The 17,458-nt window shown below is 39.4% G+C and overlaps 1 protein-coding gene across 6 annotated transcripts in view; it reads left to right on the top strand.

The window, feature by feature from the left end:
• The window catches only part of LOC120516360 (signal-induced proliferation-associated 1-like protein 2), a 282,998-nt gene that overhangs the window by 57,114 nt on the left and 208,426 nt on the right, over window positions 1-17,458 (top strand). Inside the window, exon 2 of one of the 6 annotated variants that reach the window (XM_039737966.1) lies at window positions 13,318-13,553. The exons of the other annotated variants lie outside the window; for them this stretch is intronic. The gene's annotated coding sequence lies outside the window, so the exon portion shown is untranslated. The remainder of the gene's footprint in view (window positions 1-13,317; window positions 13,554-17,458) is intronic. 6 annotated transcript variants of the gene reach the window in all.

Here is a 17,458-nt window from a genome sequence, read left to right as displayed (position 1 = left end):
ACAGTTTGGGCTCTGCAGCACACCTTATGTCTCACTCCCTTTTCTCCACCAACTTTCGTTTCGGCTGACCGCCTGTGACTTCTTTGCATAGAAGAAGTGATCACATGACATGCAAGATTTGTTACAAATATTTTTCCATCTCCGTTAAATTGATATTTCTTGATGAGTTTGTAATTGTTAGGCTTTTCCTGGTTAATGTGCCTGTCAAGTTCTGCTTAATTTGTCCTCTTCTGGCAGCTCCTATCGAATTAGGACAATTCTTGGGTTTGTTTCCTAAATGAGGAAAATTGGGTAAATACGATTACTCTTAAATAATAGAACAGTATTTGAGTTGCTCAGATTTGTTTGAGCCAGTTACGACCGTTTTCCTACTCTGAGTCGCTTGATAAAGAGGGACACACAATGAGAGCTGGAGGAGCCTTGGCTGTACGTGTATAAAATTCTAGGTGGGGTGGTGGATGACACCCCTTGGGACAACACAACCTATCAAAAGCAAGGTGACTCTGCAGCCTAGATAGCAATGACAGGCAAACATATCCTCGGAGAGCAGCAGCACTTGCTTGTCACCAGGTCAGTCCACAGTTTAGGCCCTGCAGCACACCACACTCGCATTGTACTTTCCTCTCTCTGCTGCATCCCTGGACTTGCATGCTGGTGCATCCCTTGTAAGTCTGCTCTCCTAACTTAAAGGACCCAAAATAAAAAAATAAAACGCAAGCTGTAAAAATATAAAGCACCCAAATGGCAAGCCTCTGTCTAAAAAGTTTGGGTACTTGCTGCTATGAAGTGTCAGCCCAAGCACTAATCAAGAAGCTAGAAGGCCGCGTTTTGGAACACGTCTGATCTTACGTGAAATCCTCCAGTTAAACCACTTCTCTCTGGAAACTATTAGTCTGCATGCTGAGAAATAACCTATAATTTGTGCAACAAAAGCTATCCTTGAAAGCCCCCCACTTTCATCTTGTACAAAGCAGTGTGTTTAAATCCTTGATATGCATCATTTCTGTACAATACGAGAACGGGCAGTTGTGCGGCACCATATTTAGCACCGACCGTAGCTTTGAAGTGCAATGGTACCCTTTCATGAAGCAAAACAAAGCAAAAAAATTAAATAACGCTCGTTTTATGGAGTAGTGTTGGGTTTCAGAAATCGTCTCATGAAACCAGCTTGGCCGTCTTAAGAATGCCTTAGGTTTCTAATTGCCTTTGTGCTATTTTAATTGCTGTGAGAGCCCTGCTAACTAAGACAAAAATCTCTGTATTTGCATGGCCTTCTGCCTTGTAGCATTCTTTATTTTATTTTTTTTATTACTCTACTAGATTTGATTTGGAGAAAATCAAATTGTTTATAAAAAATGCCTTTAATCTTTCCCCAACATCTGTTAAGGCTCTCTTGTATACCACTTTTTTCTCTTCTGTTGTTCTTGACTCCCTTTCTGTATATACATCCTTTTTATTTGTCCTCACGGAATTCTGGGTAACTTCTGACATTTCTTGCACGGGAGTTAAGTACAAGCCAAATATGACTGCGCCACTCCAGACTAATCATGACTTCCAAATGGATTTCTTTGTAATCTGGATAATAAAAGTGCAACTCATTAAGTGCTCCTAAAGGGTCCGTGGATGAAAATGTCCAGTGTTGCGACTGGAGCTGTAATTGGCCTGGACGGTTACCTGATTTGAAATCCCGCAGAGATTGCTATAATGAGCACAAGGAGGCCTCCTTTTCATAACAGGCAAAATATTCAAAAGTCCTGAAATCAAGTCACATTGGGTGGGATTTTTCTCATAAAGTCAAACAGTTTTTTTTGTCTTGTAGTGTTTTTTTTTTTTTTTTTGGTATTTATCCTCCAACAGGTTTCTTTAAATCTTAATATGACATTTGGATCTGGTCAGATTTGCATTCCCTTTAAATAAAGCAAACGGTTTAGTTGTTGGGGTCATGTGATGACGTGAATTAGGGGTTCATGGCGATTCAAGGATTTTAGTAAATAAAAATCGCACATTTCCGGTTTGGTGAGTGTATGCTGCTGCAATGCCATGCAGCCCTGTAGTGTTTAACAGGGAATTTGGCTTATCGAGAATTCGCATGCAAGCATGAGCAGATTGGCCTGTTTCCTCATTGACACTCTGTGGGTCGTTGGTGAAAGCAGTTGCACCCACAAATTATTACAAAGAGTCTGAGGAGGATTGGAAAGGGGAAGAAGAAGAAATGGAGGATGTCTAATTGGCATTGCGAATTGGGTGGGAGGCGGTGCAGAAGAAACCTGTGGCAGCCATACATGCCCAAGACACACAACCCTGGCCTTCATATTTAACAGATGATGTGGTCTGCTTTGGATCTTGGGTAGTTCCTTTTGGTCTCCACACTTTGCTCTTGTCATCACTTTGATCAGGTTCATCTTTGTTTTGTTTGTCCACAAGACCTTTTCCCAGAATTCTGCAGGCTCTTTGAAGTTCTTTTTCTCAAACTGTAATCTGGACATCCTGTTTTTGTGGCTGACATGTTGCAGTGTGACCTCTGTATTTCTGTTCATGAAGTCTTCTGCTGATAGTTGTCTCTGACACGCACACATTGGCCCCCTGAAGACTGTTTATGATTTCTCAGACAGGAGTTGGGAGCTTTTTCTTTACCATAGTAAGGATTCTTCTGTCATCAGCAGTGGAGGTCTTCCTTGGCCTACCAATCCCTTTGTGATTACTGAGCTCACCAGTGTGTTCTTTCTTCTTCATGACATTCTAGGCAGTTGATTTCAGTCATCTTCAGGTTTTACTGAGGTCTCCCGTGGTTTGATTCTTGTTTTTCAGCCTCATGATGGCTTCTTTGACTTTTGTTGGCACAGCTCGTGTCCGAATGTTGAACAATGGCAACTACAGACTCCAAAGGGTAGAAGCAAGTTGAGGTATCTTATGAAGCAATGAAACCCATCTGAGGAATCGTAAACACCTGTGATGTCAACTGTCCTAAACATTATTGTGCCCTGAAATATGGGATCATGTAGAGAAAGTGTTGTGTGATGGAAATGTATGTAAAGACCCTTAAATGAAAGTCTGCAATGTGCACTTTAATCCTGTTGGAATTATTTTGTGTAACTTTTATCTGTGGGGCAGAAACCAAGGAAAAATTTGTCTTTGTCCCACACATTATGGAGGGTACTGTGGATCTGTCGTTCTCAGTGTTCAGTCCCCAGACTGTAACTGCAGCTACCGGTTTCTGTTCCAACCAGTTTCTCAATTGGCCTGTCATTGTTACCTTTGCTTGATCTCATTGTTTAAATAGCTGACCCTTTGCCTTTTATTTTGTATTTAGAAAGGGTGTAGTAGAGGCAGATTTTCAACTAAAGGAGATGGAGATGTGTGTATGTTTTCAGTATCTTTGACAGCTGACTTTTATTTATTTATTTTTAGTTCATTTTGTTCTGTCAGGTTTTCTTTTTTAATTGTGTCTGAACGCAGACAATTCATTACGAACAGAGCAGCCAACAAGACAATTGACTCTGAAAAGAGCAGCTACCTCAGTCTTACCTGCTTGTGTGCTTATTAGTAAATAATTGTCTGAATTGGCAGAACGTTAAAAACTATATAATTGAAAAGTTCAAAGAAAAACGCATTGAAAACATCTAAATTCCTACTTCATTTAGTGCAAATATAGCATAACTAGTTTGTTTCTGCGTGGCTGTAAAAAAAAAAAAAAAAAAAAAAAGAAACTGGGAAATAATGGCTGACTTGATTAAGGTAGGAGTCCAATAAAGAAGAGAAGTGGTTTGGGGAAAAACCTGCAGTCACCGGGGACCCTGAGGTTTAAATGTTGAGAACCACTGGTGTAGATGACCGACGGGGCGTTTGATTTGCTGGTTGAACTGCAATATTTATAAATAAATAAATTAGTATTTTATTTCTTACCTTGACCCCTTGTACAACTATAACTAGGCAACACTGGGTACTTTGACTAGTTCTTTTATAAATGATCCGGGGAGTTGTAGTGCAGCTTGTGTCTTTTCTGAAGTGTAACTTCAGAGGGTTTCAGCTGTCACATGAATTTGAAGTAAGAAGCAAAGACCCGTCATCTGATGCCTTTTATTTCAGGGTAGAGAATTGCTGTGTGTCAGATGGAATTCCGAAATCCGTGGAGAAGCCATTTCTTGTCCATGCAGCTTGAGAGTTGTGTGGTGGTCATAACATTTAGAAAGAGATGGTGCTAATTTAGCGATGAATTTAAAGAGCTTAATTTATTTTTATTATTTTCAGTCTGTTTTTTTATGCAGTATTTTCTGTGGAAGCATATCTGCTGTCAGTGCCTATTAACTTGTCATTGTTCAGTGCAGAGTAGACTTTCTTGGCCAGAAGCATTCGCTGTAACCTAATCTGTCCTGAGCCCTGTTGAAACAGAACCAGGTAATTGGGAGTGTTAACTTTAGAAGAAAGTAGACATGGAACGTAAGTGAGAATGGAGCCCTTTCAATAGAGAAATCAGAAGAAAACTTAAGTGTGACAATGGGAGATGTGTTAGTTCAAACTGTGAAATCTTAGATGAATAAAGAAGTTGAATACCTCCCTGAAGTGAGCTGTGCTCCTATTGTTGATTATAACCTTTGTGTCCAAAAAATGCTGTGTGAAGTGTTTTGAAAAATAATCTACCAACCACCGGGCACAGAATAAATGTATTCTTAGAACTTTTTGATGAATATAAAATATGGTTCTTTTTGATGATTGGGATTGGACATGGTTGGGGTTAAATCTAATACAGTATTTTTTATTTATTATTAATAGTTAGCCACAATACCAGTCAGAAACAGGTGATCAGAGATATTTTAAAGTTATTCTTTCTCTTGCCCTTCATGCTCCTTCAGTGCTTTTCCTCAGTATCCACATGTATGGCTGAATGTCTCTTTACCCGTGCTCCCTCTCTGGCTGACACCCTTATCCAAGGCCACTTGCAACATTTACTATATGATTGGTTACATTTCTTTTTCGTTTTCTAATTGGAGCACAGGCAGGTCAAGTGACTTGCTTTTGGTCACACAGTGGTGTCAGTAGTGGGATTTGAACCCACAACCTCAGGGTTTGAGGTCCAAAGCTATAACCACTACACCACACTGCCTGCTCGTTGTCGTAAATCCTGCTTATTTTTGAGGTGTCTTTCTTACCTTCTGCACTTTGCTTCTCCAGCCCTTTCTCTTGGTGTGCCTCCTATGCCTTCATTCCTGTTGGGTTTCATGCTTGCACTTCCTCTTTCGATTGTGTTAGCCAAGCCAAACCTACCAATCACAGCTAAGTCAAAGTGACCAATCAGCATGCTTTGAGGGACTGGACATGCAGACTTTAGCGTTTCACTATATAGTAGTTGGATATCCTTTAGCTTCATACAACTGACATGCAATAGAAATGAACAAACGTTCCATACTGTAAGTGTAAAGTTAATTGATCATATTTTGTTTTTTAAAAACCTGTTCATTCATCCATTTTCTCACCTGTTTAATCCAATTGGAATGTCTCAGGTCCTGCATTGAGTGCCAGTCTGTTTGCAAGGCACCTGTACTTGCTTATATAGGACTAATTCAGAGTCGCCAGTTACAGTTTTTACTGATTGTGAACACATAAAAACTGGCACTTGAGACACAATTACCAAAACAATTTACTGATTAACCAAATCTATAGAACTGTGGGCACATTTTCAGTTTAACACTCTGGTTGTAAATTCAAAACGCACATTTTACACAGCACTTCACACAGCTTTTGTACATTAGACACAATTACCAAAAACTGAAATCTCCTTTTATTTAATTTGGAAAATGGTGCCATTCAAAACGACATTCTCATTGGCTGGTTGCCTATACTTAATTCTCGGGCATCGTCACTCATGCACGTCAGTAATTTTGAGGTATGTACTTCAACCCGGATCAAGAGGGGGCACTAGCACTACCCTTATCCTCTATTGTTCCCTCCATGGTACTGAGAAGACGCCAGGTGAAGGCAGTTGACTACAAACCCTTCTGCTCCATTTCCCAGGATTGCTCATTATGAGAACGCATTCAAGATGGAGTTCCTACCCACCGTGACTTTAAGAGGCTTCATCAGTTTTTTTAAACCAAAGATAGTGATTTTTGTTTGTCACCACAGAGTGCACCATTTTTCATTTGTTCCAATTAAATTGGAACAGCTAGGTTGGCACTCCTTCCTTTCACCTTTATAGACCTGCTATGCCTTCTTTCAACCTCAGAGTTAAAACCCTGTCTACATGCATGGGCCTACCTCTGCTAGTCCTGCCTTCTTTTAGGAGGAGCCCCTGGCAAAAGTGGATCCAGTCCAGCTTCGCTTCTGGCAGAGTTGTGTTGTGCATCACTAATGGTCATCTGCATCGGCACTTGTCATTGTCCCTTGTAGTATGCTGATGACAATTGTCAAGTGAAAAAGAGAGCATAGGAGCCTCTTGTACAGATGATCTGGTCTGATATGGGCTTCTGTGAAAGCACTTGGGTGAAGGATGAAAAGCTTATCTCCTGAATAAAAGTGGCACTGTTGAACATGCTTGCGAGGTTAGTAAAGCCCTCGAAAATAGGTTTTGAACGCTTTGGCCAATAAAAGGTGTCATTTTGCTTGGCTTTTCTCTACGATCAGGAAAATGAAATTGTAAAGATGTGCCTATTATGGCCGACTCTGCTGACTATTCACTTCCATTAAGTTGCTTTCTCACAGGCTAAACCAGTGGTGGGCAAAGTCCGTCCTGGAGGGCCACAGAGGCTGCCGGTTTTTGTTCCAACCTAGTTGCTTAAAGTATTTGCAAGGATTGTTTTATAATTAATTTCATGGCTTGTTAGTGCTTTAACTCTGCCATATCAGGCCATTCTGATATCCTAGATGCTCTTCCCCTTTTGTAAGGATATCCTCCAAATGATTTGAGGGCTAAAATGGATGAGTAATTCTCGATCTTTCACTCTTTTTTTTTTCTCTTCACTTTCCTTCCAAGTATTTAATTAAACCCATTAGTGCATGATAAATACACACAAGTGTAAGTGTAAAAGCTGCTTTCTTTTGTCATTTGAATCTTATTGCTAATAAAATGCCACTAAAAACCAAGAGAACAGCTGTTTAAGACTAAAACAAGAAATAAGGGTTCAGAATCGGAACGAGCGAGACAACTAAAGTGAAGCACAAGTGTTACTTGAGCAATAAGTGCTTCTTATTAAGCAACTGGGTTGGAACAAAAACCTGTAGCCACTGTGGCCCTCCAGGAATGACTTTGCCCACCCCTGGGCTGAACTGTCAGGCAAACAAATCTGAAGTCCTACCTCGCAACCTCCGCTTTCAAATTCAATACGCACTTCCCTCTTTTATATAATGCATTTTTGTTTTTACTATAAATTCTGTGTTAATTATAAGAATTACGAGTTCTGCTTTGCATGCGGTGTGTTGTGTTTTTAGTATTTTGGTTCCTATATCTAGAGGACGGCGGGTCAGTAGAGCCGCATGTTTTTTCTGTTTCTGCCTTTTATTATGCTTTGCATTTCTTCTTTTTCTACTTCTTGTAGTATATGCTACTTACATTTTTTTCTCTGTCATTTTTCAAGTTCCCCTACATCTGAAACACCAACTGCATGTCACCTCAAAACAGTACAGGTAGGTTTATTGCAAGGAATCGCTCAACATTTGATAATATTTGGTTTCATTTATTTATTCATTTATTCATTCATTCATTCATTTTCCACCACTTATCTGAAGCTGGGTTGTGGGGGCAACTGTCTTAGCAGTGAGGCCATTATGTCCCTTTCCCCAGCCACACTTGCCAACTCATACTGGAATCCCAATGTGTTTCCAGGTCATCTTCCCAGGGTCTCCCTTATCTGGTCATGTCCATAAAACCTCCTCCAGGAGGAGTCTGGAAGGCATCTGTATCAGTTGCCTGGACCACCTCAATAGGCTCCTGTCGGTGGCTCTACTCAGTCTCTCCCAGATATCTACGCTTCTCACCTTGTCTCTAAGGGAGCGCCCAGCCACCCTGCAGAGAGAGCTCATTTTGGCTGCTCGTCATTTTGATCATTACGTAAAGCTCATGACTGTAGCTGAGGGTAGGGACGTAGATGGGCTGGAAAGTCGAGAGCTTCACCTTCTGACTCGGCTCCTTCTTCATCCACTACAAATTGGTACAGTGACCACATAACTGCGCGCACAGCACCAATCGGTCTGTCAATCTCACCATCCTTTTTCCCCCTCAATTGTGAACAAGTCCCTGAGGTGCTTAATCTCTACCACTTAAGGCAGTAACTTGCCTCCCACTCGGAGAGGACTGTCCACCTTTTTCCTACTGGGGACAATGGAGGGTGCTCATCCTCAGCCCTGCCGCTTTGTACCCATTCGCAAATCCGTCCCAGTGTGGGCACCTGATGAAGCCAACGGGACCACGTCATCTGCAAAAAGCAGTGGCGCATTTGAGCTTTTAGTTTATCTAAAAATAAAGGTGCATTTTACAATTTATGTTAAACTAATTACTAGAGACTGCTTGTGCCAAGTAAGTAATGAATGTTGATATTTGCCTGTTTTGAGTAATAAAAAAACAAGCTACAGATGAAAAATTTTAGTGATTTATCGTTTTCCTGAAGTAGTTAATTTAAAATCATCAAAAAATACAAAAAACAATACTTTTTTTGATTTGTAAATTTCATAGTATCGTGTGTATTTTGTAATAGTGTTGAAGAGCCAGATATATAGAGTAATCTTTATGTCTAGAGACAATCCTGTGTGAATTGTGCTTTAAAGGGGGGATCAATCAGACAACTCACTGAGTGTCGCAAGTTTAAACCAATCCACTGCTTCAAGAAGGCGGTACTCAAAGTGGGTGGGGGCGGGAATTATGAACTGCAATGATCAGAGGCGCTCTCATTAACCTCGTTAACAAGGAGCAAGATACGAACTACAACAAACCATCTACAGTCAAAGACTCCTGTTAAACATATAAGCTTGTCTCTCTCTCGTGTGTGTGTGTGTTTGGAGAGCACTCTGCACGTTAGAAGTAAACCTAACTTGTTCACAGGAATAAACCATTCTGTAAAATCAGATATTGATATTGATATTCAAAGTCATTAATGAATTATTAGTAAAAATGAATGATATAGTTGGTCTGTTAAGTTATGATGATAGTGTTGGATGAAAGGTTCAAGGAATTGGCAGTTAAGTTTGCATAAATATTAATTGCAGCACATACATTTGAAGTAAATGGTTTGTCACACCCCATCAAACTCATCAAAGAGAACTGATAATGAAGAGCAACAGGAGAAGCAGATTTTAGTACTTGAACCCCTCCGATCAGTAAATGTGCCTTAATGACACTGACACCAATCCATGAGAACCATGGAGGAGGTTGCACAGCATCCAGGTTCAGGCTGACACATCTAAACATATTAAAGTCCGTTAATGTTGCTGTCTAATTGAAAGTGCGAGTGTGCCATGCCATGCCAAAGTGCTTTATTGCATAGCACAGTGCTTCATTAAACTCTATTTACTGTTTTGCCATCTAGTGATGCAATTGTCAAAATGATAGAAAGATATCATAGCAGACAGAAGCACTTGTCAAATGTGCCCAAATGTGCCCAGTACCTGCAGTGGTCCGTGTGTGTGTGTGTTTGTGTGTGTGTGTGTGTGTCTGTCTCCGTGCTCATTATTTGTATATTGTAATAGATTTTTTTTTACCCCTTCAGTTACCTTGTGCCACTGAGCTTCTGAATTGATAAGAGCAGATGTACCTTATGTTCTCTCTCAGCATCAAGGCTTGTTGTTCAGTTTCTTTTTCATCCCTGTCTTTCCATAGTTATCTTTCTACACTACCTCTCAACTTTGATGAGTGAAAGTGACAGGTTTTTTTTATGCTGTATTTTCTGATGCGTTTGGAGGAATATTATCGACAAAATAAAATAAGCAACAAAAAATAGATTTCATCATACACTTATGCTCACATGTCTTGACACATTTATTTATGCCCACATTTCACAGCACTGAATTTAATTTTGTCCAAAGTATTCCTCCATACAAACAAAACCTTTTTAAACTTTGAATTGTATTGTATTAACTTAATTTATATGGTAATATATAGAGATATGAATAAGGTGCATTTTATCTGGTGGATGAAAATGTGTACCTCCTATCTGGCAGGTGATTAAAATCTTTCCACAGTAATAATTTAACTTCAATGTTCATGGCCTAACAAGCTGTTGTGGTTTACTGTAAAGCTGGATCAAATCGTACGTAATTAAGAGATTATTTAAACGTGGTCTTTGTAATGCAGTGCACCTGCGAAGGGTATCTTGTATCAAAACTGTGAATAGGCTAATAGTTTATAATACACAAGAAATTAATAGTGGCCTGTTTAAGGTGTAAAGTGATTTTTAAAAAAGAAAAAAGAAAACATCTTGGCAATGGCACAAAAAAGCACCTATCCAGGCCTCAAGTAGTGTTGTCCTAGATATTCCAGAGAAGACAAAAAAATCCTGGTACATTTAACCTTGAGAAGGCACAATATTTATTCCAATTTTAATATGATAAATTTTTAGTTCTGCCTTTTTAGACGGGCCTCTTTAATGGGATTGTAGAATGTTTCAGGGGGTGTGTATGCGGTTGTGTAGTACGTGCTTTTTTTGGTCTGGTGTAGAGGTGTACTGTGGATTCAAGAGTATGCAGACCCCTTCACCTTTTCAACATTTGATTATATTGCAGCCTTATCCTAAAATAGTTTAATTTTTTACCTTCTGATGCAACACTCATTACCTCATAATGACAAAGCAAAAGAGAGAATTTTTGACACTTTTATTCAAAAAACTAAGTCTTCAGGCCATTTGCTATGACTCTGGTGCATCACCTTCTATTGAACATCGTTGAGATGTTTCTACACCTTGTTTGGAGTCCACCAGTGATTGGGTAAGATTAGGAAAGGCACATACTTCTCTAAGAGGTCCCACATCTGAGCAAAAAAACAAGCCTTGAAGTCGAAGGAATTGCCTGCAGAGCTTAGACAGGACTATGTTGAGGCAAAGATCTGGGGAAGGCTACAACATAATTCTTGCAGCACTGAAGAGCACATAGTTCTCCATGATTCATAAACTGAAGTTTGCAACAACCATGACTTTTTCTTAAATTTGGCTACCCAGCCAAAGTGAGCAATCGTGGGAGAAAGGTCACAGTAAGAAAGGTGACCAACATCCTGATGGTTACTCAGGCTGAACTCCAGAGAGCATGTGTGGGAATGGAAGAAGCTTCCAGAAGAGCAGCACTCTACTGACCTGGGCTACATGACAGAGTGGCCACACACAAGTCTTGTCTCTGTTATAGAGACAATGAAACCTGCTTGGAGTTTGATAAAAGTTACCTAATGGACACTTGGGCTGTGAGAAATAACGTTCTCTGGTCTGATGAAACCAAAATGAGAGTCATGTTTGGAAGTAATCTGGCACCACTCATCACCTATGCAATGCCATTCCAACAGCGAGGCATTGAGGTAGTAACTTCCTGCTATAGGGGTGTTTTTAAGTGACCGGGACTAGGAGGTTAGATCAGAGTTGAAGGAAAGCGGAATGGAGCAAAGTACAGAGAGATTCATAATGAAAACCTGCTCCAGAGTTCTCTGGACCTCATACTCTGCCAAAGGTTCACCTTCAAAAAGGAAAATGACTCTAAACACAAAGCAGAGACAACACAGGAGTGGCTGAGGAACAACCCTGGCTGGCCAACTGAAGGACATGTACAGAGCCCGAACTTGAACCTGGAGAGGCCTGAAAGTAGCTGTCCACCAACCATCTCCATGCCAGCTGACAGAGCTTCAAATGATCTGCAGTGAAGAATGGTAGGAAATTGACAAATCCAGGTGTGTAACACTTGAAAGTTAAACTCCAAAAGGTTCTAAATTGCTTTGCTTCCCCACCCCAGCATAACCTATCGTCTATGGGGAAGGAGGAGCGAAAGCTTTAGATTCATCAAAAATTTCTGCCTCCAGTTTTCGACGGATCTTGACTTGTTAGGGTCTCCTGATACCAAAAACCTTGATATCTCGATGATGGGTGTGTGTCTGTTTGTCATGGTTTCTTGAGGATGGTCTAGAGCTAAAACAGCTGGACGGAAAAATGATCAAACTCAAAACTTAAGGCTGTTATGAGCTGACAATGTGCTGATTTAGTTTTTGAGCCAAATCGTGTAAGAGAAAGAGGTCCTCTAGAGGAACCTTCAAATACCGTAATTCTGCAATTAATTATGAATTCTTCTTGTCAATTGTTATCGTAATGATCTATTTTATAATCGGAAAGATTGGCATCCGAGCGGTAAATAATTACTGACATGTTATAGAATAGTTCAGGTTGCTTGGTTCCTAAGGTGCAAAGCCTATTGATGCTTGCGTTCGAATTTTTGTAAATAAATAAATTTGCAGAAATTTCCAAAATTGTGGAGTAATGAATATTGCTTGATGCTTGGGGGGAAAAATTTAATTTAGATGATTTTTTAGGATAGGCCCACAACATAAAATATAGTACCTTCAGGAAGTGGTTTATAGCTATATGAATATAGGGAGATGGAAATAAATAAATATCTTTGTGTCCATAGATAGGGCTGTGGATTATTGTAGCGATATGAATGGATGCATTTGCACACACACTCTTGCACACTAAATAAAGTGTATTTAATGTATTTATACTTTAACCCTGACTGACATAATGTTTCTATACCTTGTACAGTATGTACTGTATGTTCAAATTTTCCAATATCCACATACAGAATGACTTTTTTACTGTGTAGGTGTATTTTATATCCAAAAAACTCCCCTTTTTCACTGACTCGGCGAAAATGTGAAATAACCCACTTTGGCATATGGTCTTCAGTGAGGATTATTTTACTTCTGAAAGACCAGATTCCTCTCCTTTTATACCGTTTGTAGATACTTTCGCTTCAGTTTGACAAATAAAAGCTTTCTGACAGCAGAATCTGAAAGTAGATTCCTCCATCTCCTGCTGTTTCTGTCCAATGCAACCCTTCATTCATGTGGAATTTCTAAGGTCACACAGTGGACTGGGGGTTTGTTTCAGAACAATTGATTTGCTAAGAAGCAGATAAGCTGAATGTCACAGTCTAGGCCTTTTCCTTAGATATGCTAATTGTTCGATTACATTCAGCAGTTGGTAGCTTTGTCAGAGGAGGAGGAGGAGGAGAAGGAGGAGTAGTATGGATTATAGGGCAGCTGTATGCATTTCAGCTAATTGACTCCCAACGGCAGCCAGATTTCTTTTTTTCAATATACTAAAAAAAATTGCCATAGTTCTTGATGATTTTTGCCTTTTCTGCCAGGATGCCCTGCCACTGTTGCAATAGAAGAAGGTCCCATTTCAGATGTTGCTCTCTCCGACTTGCTTCATTTCTTGCTTCGGAGCTTCTGCTTGGATGGCACTACTCTGGATACCACTGACCACAGGGAGACCCTTGAAGCAGCACTTGGAGAGCCAGGGCAAGACCTTTTGCCGTTTATGTCATCTCTACCAAAGTTGAAGTTCCTTAGATAATGTTGAAGGATTTAAGGGATGCTGGTATGTTTTTGCTTATCAAGAAATCTAGTATAACATTATGACAAACTGTATTGTGGTGGTCTTTATTAAATAAATCTGTAAGATGGGTCCAATAACGCATTCTTTCAGTATAAGAAAAAAAGCTGTTGTATGTTAATTTTATTTAGCAGACACAAAGATACTGAAAGATTTCTTTCCCCCCCCCACCATTGTTGTTGTCCATTTGTAATTTGCCTTATGAGCTTTGAGAGGTAAACTAGAACCCCAGATGCGACTCTCGGTAGTCACTGTCTTGAAACTTGTTCATTTCTTAGTTTTATTAATAAAAGTAACAAGGTGATCTCTTTCTTTATGAATTTGGAGATGCTTGATTTTAGAAATGTTGAGACTATGGTAAATCATTTTTTGTCATAGTTTAGTGTCCGTGTAGTGTCAACCAAAGTGTACACTGTGGGCATCTGCATTATTCCACTGTGGTTGTAGACATCAATTTCATTATACTACAATTTTGGTGTAAATTATAAACATATAACCATTTTTTTGGAGGAACAATGTCTTCTACCCTTTCAATTCTTCCATTTCAGTATGTAATAACTCTTCAGTTTTTACCTAACAGGCATCACCCTTGCAGTTCCTTGTAATACCATTGTCATTTAATTTTATTTATGACTTGAAGTGGTAGAGGATGTCATATTTAAAGTCGGTAATACAATCTTTTGGGGCAGTATGAAAACAACTTTAGTCCATTAGTTTAGGTCCTGCAAAAATGCAGCTTTTTTTTTTTTTTACTTACTCTTATATAACAAGACCTTAAAGGCTCATTTGGGTCTTCATAACACTTACAGAGCATCAGTAAGGTGTTTGTTCATCTCTGCTATGTGTCCATCTAACAAACCGTCACTTTGGAGTGATCTGAGGTGGCTTCACTGAGACCCATTTCTCTTGATATTTCATATTTAGTGTAAGACACTTTGAATCCTTCATATTCACAAGTCATTTTACCAGCACGTCAATATGCCGCCCTGCACAGACATGAATGACCCATCTACTGATGCTTTAGAAGGGTTCACCTTTGTTAAGGTCTTGTTACATCAATGAGTAATGATTGTATTTGTGCAGAACCTAAAGTGCTATGAAAAATTAACTTTTTCTGAAAATATTTAGTTCAGGCTTGGGGTCATTTTGGAGTTTTCATGTGTCTGTCGCTTGATTCAGTGTAATTTGTTTGTGGAAACTTTTGGCTACTGTAACAACTCCAGCACTGTACATTCTGTAATGGATGTAGATGAACTTATTGTTCTGTATATGGTGAAATGATAAAGCCCTATAAGACTTTCACATAAGGCCTTTGAATCCTTCATAAGTCATTTTACCAGCATGCCAATGTGCCACACTGCACAGACATGAATAACTCCTCTACCGGTGCTTCATAAGGGTTATGAAGACACACAACAGACTTTGAGGCCTTGTCACATAAATGACTAATAGATGTATGTTTGCACTACCTAAAATAAAGTGTTACCAAAATCACTAATTCCTTATTCATGTTTTTCAACACAAATGATTGTGACTGACTTTGAAACAATAAAAGACTCATTATGTGTAATAGTAATTTTTGTGATAGACAGATAGATACTTTATTAATCCCAAGGGGAAATTCACAATAGTAAAAAGTGTCCAGGGAGCAATTCCACATAAAAGAAAGTGGTAGAAGTGATCAGTGAAATAGAGAAAAATAGAGATAAAAAGGTAAAAAGAAAAAGTCTTATACGGAGCTGCTGGAAAGGCTGCCACTCGCATGCGGCGCCGGAAATGGTTTTTTTTTTTTCAAAGTTCTAAGTAGCATGATAACGGTTTTGGGAGTATGTTAACTGCAAAACAGTGCAGTTCAAGATAGAATGGGGTGTAGGTGGATCTGTTTTTACTGTTTTCACAATTCTTTATTTGCCTTTTGTTGCAGTCAGGTCCATGAAATATAGTATAGATCACCCATATGCAATGCATGACAAGAGAATGCATGTACGGTACAGATCATTTACAGGACTAGGTCGTATGTTGATGGACGTTCACGTACAGTGTATGTATTCTACCTGTGGCACACATTATTGGGAAGATGGTCTGTACAAAAGTAAAAACTATTCTTGACCCGAGAGGTGCTGGTTTTGATACTAACAAACCTATGGCCTGACCTCCATTTGGAAAACTGACAGAGCCAAAGGTGACTAAGGCCACAAAGAATGCCGTCCGTCCTTTTTAGCATGCGTGGACTCTTTCGTGGTTAGAATAGAACCAGTGATACGCTTTGTCTGCTTTCCTGGGCTATGGTGGTCCCATACCAGGCTGAGATCCCTCCTCTCGGTGCACTCTCAATAGTGCTGCAGTAGAAGCCCACCAGTGTTTCTTTCCACATTCTTTCAAAACACCATTTTTTTTTTTTTGCGGACGGCAGTGGTGTTTTGTTAATAGAGTTTGGTTTCTCTGAGATGTGTAGACAAAAAAATTTGAAGCCACCCACTCTCGGCACCAGTGCCCTATCAATGCAGACTGGTGCTGGCTTATTATATTTGAGAATCTGTGACCTCATGAAGGCAAATAATTAAAGAAAGCAATTACTGTGCACTTTGAGTAAGAACAAAGTGCCTAATCTGGTCCGAGATGTATGAAATAAAATACACTAAAGGGTCAAACGGTAGCAACGTTTTATTTAAGTAATATTCATTCAAGTTTTCATTTATTTGTAAATGAAGATGTTAAGATTGTACTATTTCAATGTTCAGTCTGACATGTTATTGAAACTATTAAGAGAAGTAGTAAAAAAGCAGTTAGAATTTCAAGTTGAGACATTTTTTGTAGTTTAAAGCTGGAGCAAGCATGGCTACTTAGTGGAAATCAATGACGGCTCCTACATTAGATGGTCGGATCATCAGATAGTCTTTCTTGGTTGTGCCTTGCACTTAACATGAGTTATGCCCCCCTTGACTGGCACCAAAAGCATATCCTATGTTTTCTCGATTTCACTGGGGAGTTGTCATATCAGGAGCATATGGTAAAGATTATGAGGAAGATCAGGGAGTAGAGAAATGAAAATGACTGGAATTTTAACTCTCGTTAATGATAAATGGCCACATTTCCTGGATTATAAGAAATGGGCAATAAAAACCGAGCCTGAACACTTCTGAACTGTGTGTTAGGAGGTCCATGTCCACATTTGGTATTTTTTTCTCCCTTCATATGAAATGTTGTACGAATCATTTTGTTAACATTTGCTTTGGCACTTTTCTATATTTCTGTCAAATGTGTGTCATTTTGCAGTAAGGGCTTTCAGAATACAACCTAAATATTTTGGGTAACGGTAACAACCAGATATACTTTTTAGGAAGACCCGATCACCACAAAAAAAAAAAAAAAAGAGCTGGGGGATCCACACTGTGTATTGTAGTGTAAGAAGGAAAAAAAAAAAAGTTTAGTCTCTTCAGACTGAGCCTATACAAAACCATGTACTGACTGGTGGACTGGTTTTTTAGTGGGAAGACAGGAAGTGGAATGAGGTCATCAGTAGGTGCCAAAAGTGAGGTCAGGATTAGAGGTAGAAGTGGCGCAGTCGGGTGATTTTTTTTTTTTTTTTTTTTCCTCTTCTCTTCTGAGGGTCTGTGGGAAGAGAAGAAGCAGCATTAGTGCTCCCCACCAATCCTCCGTCTGGCTTGTCAGTACCCCAATTTGAGCCCATTAACAGCCTCCCAAACACATGTGTGGGGCAATGTATTAAAGAGAATCATTATGGTAGCATGTCATATTTTTCCCTTTATTGCAACAGCTGAATTTTAACTTCAAATATAGTGCATTTCTGAAAGCTAACATTGGGTGAAGCCATTCTTTTTGAGCAGATGTGCTATATCAATTATGACTGTTATGACTGTTTTCACGGA

This window comes from Polypterus senegalus, chromosome 16, assembly GCF_016835505.1.
Source record: "Polypterus senegalus isolate Bchr_013 chromosome 16, ASM1683550v1, whole genome shotgun sequence".
Taxonomy (NCBI): Eukaryota; Metazoa; Chordata; class Cladistia; order Polypteriformes; family Polypteridae; genus Polypterus; species Polypterus senegalus.
Note: the sequence above shows the minus strand (reverse complement) of the source record. Positions and strands in the feature narration are given on the sequence as shown.